This window comes from Caretta caretta, chromosome 4 (assembly GCF_965140235.1).
Source record: "Caretta caretta isolate rCarCar2 chromosome 4, rCarCar1.hap1, whole genome shotgun sequence".
Lineage (NCBI taxonomy): Eukaryota > Metazoa > Chordata > Testudines > Cheloniidae > Caretta > Caretta caretta.
Window position 1 is genome coordinate 132,992,521 of NC_134209.1, and position 7,694 is coordinate 133,000,214.

Sequence of the window (7,694 nt, forward strand, 5' to 3'; positions counted from 1 at the left end):
AACAAACACAGAGACCAGAGGCGCCAACTTTCTAATTTCCCCAGGGGTGCTCAACCCCTGCTCCGCCCCAGGCCCCGCCCCCACTCAACCCCTTCCTCCAAGACCCACCCTGCCCCACCTCTTTCCACCTCCACTCCACCCCCACCCCTTCCCACCCCACCCTTGTTTGCCTCTTCCTGCTCCTTCTCCTCCCTCTTCCCCCCTCCCCAGCATCTCCAGCCCACCACTGAACAGCTGATCCTCAGCAGACAGGAGGCGCTGGGGAGGGCGGAGGGGCAGGAGCTGATCGGCAGGGCTGACAGTGGGTGCTGAGCATCCACTATTTTTTTTCCATGGGTGTTCCCGCCCCGAAGCATCCAGGGAGTTGGCACCTATGACAGAGATGCACAAGACAGGCAACACCTATTACTTGATGGTTGAGAGGTGAAATATGTGTAGGGAGTCTAACAACACTAAACAGAAGATGTGATGAAGAAATCAAAAGAAGGATACAGTTTGCAAAAGTATTCAACAACTTCCAAAGACTTCTGTGTTATCAAAAATTAAAACTCCATATATCCTCACTAAATTGCTACGGTGCTATCTACAGTCAATTCTCCTGTATGGAGACACGTAGGGAGGACACTGAGAGAAGACTCAAAGCATCCAAGCTTTGGTGTTATAGATGAAAGTTACAAATTATCTGGAAAACTATGAATGAAGCAGTGATGAGAAGGATGAGTTTTAAAAGAGCTCAATTACCTAAGACCCTAGGTCAGGAGTTCTCAAACTTCAGTGCACTATGACCCGCTACTGACAACAAAAATTACTGCATGATCCCAGGAGGGGGGACCAAAGCCTGAGCTCTGACACCCCAGGCAGGGCTTTGGGTGGGGGGGGGCGGCAAAGGTCAAGGATTTCAGCCCCAGGCAGGGGACCTGTAATCTGAGCCCTGCCACCCAGGGCTGAAACTGAGTTCTGAGCCCCACCACCCAAGGAAGTGGGGCTTTGGCCCCTGCCCCCAGCAAGTCTAATGCCAGCCCTAGCAACCCCATTAAAATGGGGTCACGACACACTTTGGGGTCTGACCCACAGTTTGAGAACTGTTGCCCTAGGTAAAAGAATAACATCTTTTTGTGGACACAAAAAGCTCACCGATCACAGAGCGACTCACCTCCAGCACTCACATCAGAAAAGAGTGCAGGCAAACTAGGAAGAGGAAGAAAAGAGAGCCAGTCATATCAGAAATATCTTCAGATGAACTGGTATCCAAAGGAAAGTATCCTCTCAGGAATAAACATATTCATAATATTTTCTAATAAACTGGGAGTCTAAATCCTGCCACTGCTACCAACTCCTTGTGTGCCCTTGGGCAAGTCACCTAATCTCTCCCCCTCATTTTCCCCATCTGTAAAAATGGAATCATACATACTCACTTTCCAGAGGTATCAGGAGGATTAATAGATGTAAAACACTTTGAACACAAATAGTGCTACACAATTTCCAAGTATTATTATCAGTAATGTGCCCAGGCTTTGGTTTATAAATCATTTTCCTAAAGGACCATCAATCACAGCAGTAACCTTTCTGTGCCTCTGCAAAGTGGAGATAATAGCGTTTCCCCACCTCACAAGAGTACTGAAGTAAATTCATTAACAGGGCAGGCAGATACAACAGCGAGGGGGGTCAGGTAGCTGTGAGAGAGTTGGGGGACCAGGAGCAGTTTACTGTACCCCCTCCCCCAGCCAAGCAACTGTTGCACGCTACTCTCCAAACAGCGTTACACGTTAACCACCTTATCGAAGCAGCCTCAGCCTCCCTGGAGGGTGAAGCCGCTGGGATTGGGAGGGAAAAGCAGCACTCGGGTCGGTTGGGAGCGTTTGAAAAGCAAGCAGTAAAATCGGGAGCCCAACAAACAAACCCCACCTCCCTGCAAAGCCCAGCTTGTAACGGAACTACTCCCCGCCCCACACACACACACACACACTGCAGCGCTCGGGGTGTCTAACTTCTGCACGCTACCCCCCTCCCCCGATTCCCCTCAGGTCTCTCCCCTCCCCCACTTTACTCCTTCCACCCCCCGTCTCGAGTAGGGTCCCGCGCGCACAGTCGGTTTGGTCGGGGGGGGAAGGGAGCACGGCTCCCAGACCCACTCACCTCCGTTCCCCAGGACTCCAGCGCCTCACCGAGTCACCAGCTCGCCACCGGTCACCGGGGCGACGGGCGTCTGTCTCCACCACCCAGCACCTCGGCCACTGGCTGCAGGGAGCTGTCAGTCACTCACCCGGCAAGACTGGCGGTCGGGTTCCCGACCGGAGAGAAGAGACAATACAAAGAACCTGGAACTACAGCTCCCAGCATGCACCGCTGCCAGTCCGCCACCGCCTTGGGCCGCTGCGCGTTGCATGCCGGAAGCTGTAGTTTTCTTCTTGCTCCAACGCCTCACAGGGGCGCGGTGGGCAGCGTACAACTCTTCAGCGTGGGGACGGGAGCGTGCCCATCCTCCACCGGCGGAGTTATAATACGCATGTGCAGACTTCGCCCCCCCCCGAGGGGCTCGAGGCTGGGATCTGGGGCAGTCGTTGGGGCTCGAGGAGCGAGGCCGGTAGCCGGCGGGGGGAATGGCGGGGGGGAGAGAGGGCGCTCTCAGGATAACAAGAGAGGCTGGAAACGTAAAGTCAGGAGCGTGAGGCGTGTACGAGGCAGGCAGGGCTAGGCGGACAATTTTTCGCTTTAAAGCAGATTTTATTTAAACCAAATACATTTACTTTTAAAAATAAACCCTATTTAAAATTAAATGTGAATTTATGACAATCTGATTCAGGGCTCAGTTTCCTGTAATCCATGAAAATCCTTAACAATATATGCAAAAAATATTAAGCCATACATGCTTGGAGCTCCAGGTTCTAGTGTTAAAGAAAGTGGAAATACTGAACTCGTGGAAGCCCTTGAAGCCAGTCTGTTGAAGTGCTTAGCTGGCTTTTAAAAGCAAGAGCCTCTTCTACAGGTGCTGAGAGAGACTATTTTCTTCATTTTTTTCCAACTAGCTCAGTTCAATGACTAGCTCATTGGAAGTTAAGAAACCAATTAGGAGTTGAAAAAGCAGGAAAGCTTGTTTCCTCTTTCAATCTATGAATAAAACATGGATGTGAGAGGGTGAGATTTTCTAGTTCTAAAGTCAGTTCAATTCACTAACGTAATACTTCCATCGTTTAATGCATCCAGTAGTTATAAATACAAAACAAGTTTTGATATTTTTCTTATGTATTCAGCACAATTTAGTTTAATTTTAAGTAAGAAAAATTGTAAAATACAGTTTTTATGAATTTTAATTGAATTCCTATTGCCATCCAAATGCAACTTGACTAAAAATTAATCATCTCATAAATAAGAGATGTCATTCACCATTTTCTAACAAAAAAATGTAAAAATTAAGAATCAGGCTAAATGTATGGAAAGCTATATAATTGTTTAAATAAAGATGTATAAATATAATGTATCCTTATAGTTGGAAAAACAAATACCAAATTATACCAACCAAAGAGAATTAACCTCACTTTAGGAAAATAACAAATATATTAATGCAAAACAAGATTAAAATTGATTATTTTAATCAAGGTGTCCTACTTGCTGATTGAAATCATGATAAAAATTGGTGATTTAAATCAGTCCATCCTGAGACAGGGACCTGACATGTCATTTGGAATGTGAGACAGGAACCTGGAGGGCTTGGAAGGAGCACAAGGCAGGGGGAGAGGGAAAGTGTTATACTTGGGTGGTAGTGCAAAGTGAAGGGGGCAGGAAGCACCAGCAGACTCAGAGGGGCAAATCAGATGGGATACAAGGCAGATGCCATTGGGGAAGTGAAAATAGAGAGTGGAGGAGGTAGCGCGAGGCTTGAGCAGGCAGAGGGTAGCTCAGTGGAAGAGGAGACAAGAAGTGCCCATCGGGGCAGAGCCAGTGTAGCAGGAGCTAAGACCCAAATGGTTAGGCAATATTGCCAGCTTCTACAATTTTATCACAAAGTGCATTATATTTGAGGTTTTCTTACAGCCAAATTACTGAAATCAGGACAGCATGAGAATCTCATCTGCTTTCATTAAAAAAAAAAAAAAGTAAACTTCTAGACTTCCTGGTTGCAGAGAAAAGCTTGTAAATGAGCTTGCAGTGAGAGCACCTTAAATGCTCAGAAACCAAATAGCAAATAAAAAGAACCCAAACTTATTTTTAAAAAAATCTCATGCTTTTTGAATTGTGGAGTTGGCAATACAGATTATGGGGCCTCAAGTAGCGGTTAGTATGCAAGGAGATCAAGAAACAGGTGGGCTGTACCACTGTTTCTCAACCAGGGGTATATGTACCTCTGGGGGTAAACCAACACATCTAGATATTTGCCTAGTTTTACAACAGACTACACTAGGAAAGTCAGTACAAACTAAAATATCATATAGACAATGACTTGTTTATACTGCTCTATACACTGAAATGTAGGTACAGTATTTATATTCCAATTGATTTTTTTATAATTGTACGTAAAAATGAGAAAATAAGCAATTTTTCAGTAAGTGTGCTGTGACACTTTTGTATTTTTATGTCTGATTTTGTAAGCAAATAGTTTTTAAGTGAGGTGAAACTTGGGGGTACACAAGGGACAGTGGACGAGAAGTTGGATATGAGTCAACAGCGTGCCCTTGTTGCCAAGAAGGCCAATGGCATTTTGGGATGTATAAGTAGGGGCATTGCCAGCAGATCGAGGGACGTGATCGTTCCTCTCTATTCGACATTGGTGAGGTCTCATCTGGAGTACTGTGTCCAGTTTTGCGCCCCACACTACAAGAAGGATGTGGAAAAACTGGAGAGAGTCCAGCGAAGGGCAGCAAAAATGATTAGGGGTCTGGAACACATGACTTATGAGGAGAGGCTGAGGGAACTGGGATTGTTTAGTCTACGGAAGAGAAGAATGAGGGGGGATTTGATAGCTGCTTTCAACTACCTGAAAGGTGGTTCCAAAGAGGATGGATCTAGACTATTCTCAGTGGGTAGCGGATGACAGGACAAGGAGTAATGGTCTCAAGTTGCAGTGGGGGAAATTTAGGTTGGATATTAGGAAAAACTTTTTCACTAGGAGGGTGGTGAAACACTGGAATGCGTTACCTAGGGAGGTGGTGGAATCCCCTTCCTTAGAAGTTTTTAAGGTCAGGCTTGATAAAGCCCTGGCTGGGATGATTTAATTGGGGATTGGTCCTGCTCTGAGCAGGGGGTTGGACTAGATGACCTCCAGAGGTCCCTTCCAACTCTGATATTCTATGATTCTAAGACAAATCAGACTCTTGAAAGGGATACTGTAGTCTGGAAAGGTTGAGAGCCACTGGGCTATATGATGCAGGTCATTGTCATAGGAATGCAAGATGGGCAGTAGTTCGTCTGCTGTTGCCTCAACAAAGTGCAACCTAACCATAGCTTTTAATAGAGAGATTGATAACGTCTATTCCGATGAAGGGAATTATGGAAGGGATTGTGTTGGAAGAAAAGAATAGTTAACGTAAACATGAAGAAGTAAAAACAACGGAATCCTTGTGGCACCTTGGAGACTAACAACTTTATTTGGACATAAGCTTTCGTGGGCTAGAACCCACTTCATCAGATGCATGGAGTGGAAATTACAGGAGCAGATATAAATACACAGCAAATGAAAAGATGGGAGTGCCTTACCAAGTGGGAGGTCAGTCTAATGAGACAATTCAATTAACAGTAGCATACCAAGGGAGGAAAAATCACTTTTGTAGCGGTAATGAGAGTGACCCATTTCGAACAGTTGACAAGAAGGTCTGAGTAGGGGGAAGTTAGTATGGGGGAAATTAGGTTTTGTAATGACCCAACCACTCCCAGTCTTTATTCAGGCCTAATTTGATGGTGTCCAGTTTGCAAATTAAAATTCCAGTTCTGCAGTTTCACGTTGGAGTCTGTTTTTGAAGTTTTTTTGTTGAAAAATTGCCAGTATTAGGTCTGTTATTGAGTGACCAGGGAGATTGAAGTGTTCTCCTACTGGTTTTTGAATGTTATAGTGCCTGATGTCAGATTTGTGTCCATTTATTCTTTTGCGTAGAGACTGTCCGGTTTGGCCAATGTACGTGGCAGAGGGGCATTGCTGGCACATGATGGCATATGTCACGTTGGTAGATGTGCAGGTGAACGAGCCCCTGATGGTGTGGCTGATGTGGTTAGGTCTTATGATGGTGTCCCTTGAATAGATATGTGGACAGAGTTGGCACCAGGCTTTGTTGCAGGGTTTGGTTCCTGGGTTGGTGTGTTCGTTGTGTAGTGTGTAGTTGCTGGTGAGTATTTGCTTCAGGTTGGGGGGCTGCCTGTAAGCGAGGACTGGCCTGTCTCCCAAGGTCTGTGAGAGTGAGGGACTGTGCTTCAGGATAGGTTATAGATCCTTGATGATGCGCTGGAGAGGTTTTAGTCGGGGGCTGTAGGTGACGGCTAGTGGCATTCGGTTTCTTTCTTTGTTGGGCCTGTCTTGTAGTGAAGTGAAGAAATAGATTGACAGAGCCAGAAGGGTACCCAGAAGTCACCTACTACAAGACAGGCCGAAGAAAGAAAGTAACAGAACAGGAGATGCATGGAGGATTCCTGCTCCATCTCCAGACACGTTAACAGGCTGTACTGGCCGCGAATGCATCCCAATTCTTCAGGGCAAATCAAACATTCAACACAATTGCTTTTAACCCCTGTAGTGTAGTTACAAATGTGCACTCACCAGAGGTGCCTTCTCCGCCTTCAGGTTCCGGGAACCCGCCTTGGGAGGGTATTGTCTCCAGGATAATGAAAACGTCCTGGCTGCTGGGGAGAACGGATTCTCCACTTGCCTGCTGCACATTCTCCTCCTTTTCCTCATCCACAAAATCCTCCTCCATGTTGCATCAGACTCCCCCCTTGTAGGTGTCCACGGACACTGGTGGGGTAGTGTGGCATGCAGCTGATCGTAGAATGGCATGCAGCTGATCGTAGAAGCAGCATGTATGGGGCTCTGACCCGGAACAACCATTTGCCTCCTTTGTCTTTTGGTAGGCTTGCCTGAGCTCCTTAACTTTCACCCAGCAAGTTTCCCTGGTGTAGCCTTTCCCCACCATACCCTGTGTGATTTTGGTATATATATATTAGCATTTCTTCTTTTTGATCGAAGTTCTGCCTGCACAGATTCTTCTCCCCATACAGCAATCAGATCCAGTGTCTCCCGTTCGGTCCATGCTGGAGCTTGTTTGCAATTCTGGGACTGCATAGTCACCTGTGCTGCTGAACTTCCCATGCTGACCAAACAGGAAACGAAATTCAAAAGTTCCTGGGGCTTTTCCTGTGTACCTGGCTAGTGCATCGGAGTTGAAAGTGCTGTCCAGAGGGATCACATTGGAGCACTTTGGGATAGCTCCCAGAGGCCAATACCATTGAATTGCACAACGTTGCATCTGCACGACCCAGGAAGGTTGATTTTAGTGCTCCTTCCCTCGCCGGGGAGGAGTACAGCAGTCGATTTTAAGAGCCCTTTAGGTCGACGGAATGGAATTGGTTGTGTAGCCGTATTGCTTATAAAATCAACCTAACACGGCTAAATTTGACCTAACCTCGCCGTGTAGACCAGGGCCAAGAAGCAGTCGTTTAACACATCAACAGATTGCTTCTCTACATTTTGTCCTTTGTAATATTTGACCAAT

The 7,694-nt window shown here is 46.4% G+C and overlaps 1 protein-coding gene across 8 annotated transcripts in view; it reads right to left on the reverse strand.

Moving 5' to 3' along the window:
• RGS12 (regulator of G protein signaling 12) overlaps positions 1-2,319 on the reverse strand; it is a 197,369-nt gene extending 195,050 nt beyond the window's left edge. For 3 of the 8 annotated variants that reach the window (XM_048849020.2, XM_075128059.1, XM_048849021.2), the window contains exon 1: positions 2,137-2,317. The gene's annotated coding sequence lies outside the window, so the exon portion shown is untranslated. Of the gene's footprint in view, positions 1-1,153; positions 1,189-2,136 lie in introns of all 8 variants that reach the window. The other 5 variants (XM_048849023.2, XM_075128058.1, XM_048849024.2 and 2 more) reach the window with 3 other exon arrangements.
• Between the last annotated feature and the right edge of the window lie 5,375 nt (positions 2,320-7,694).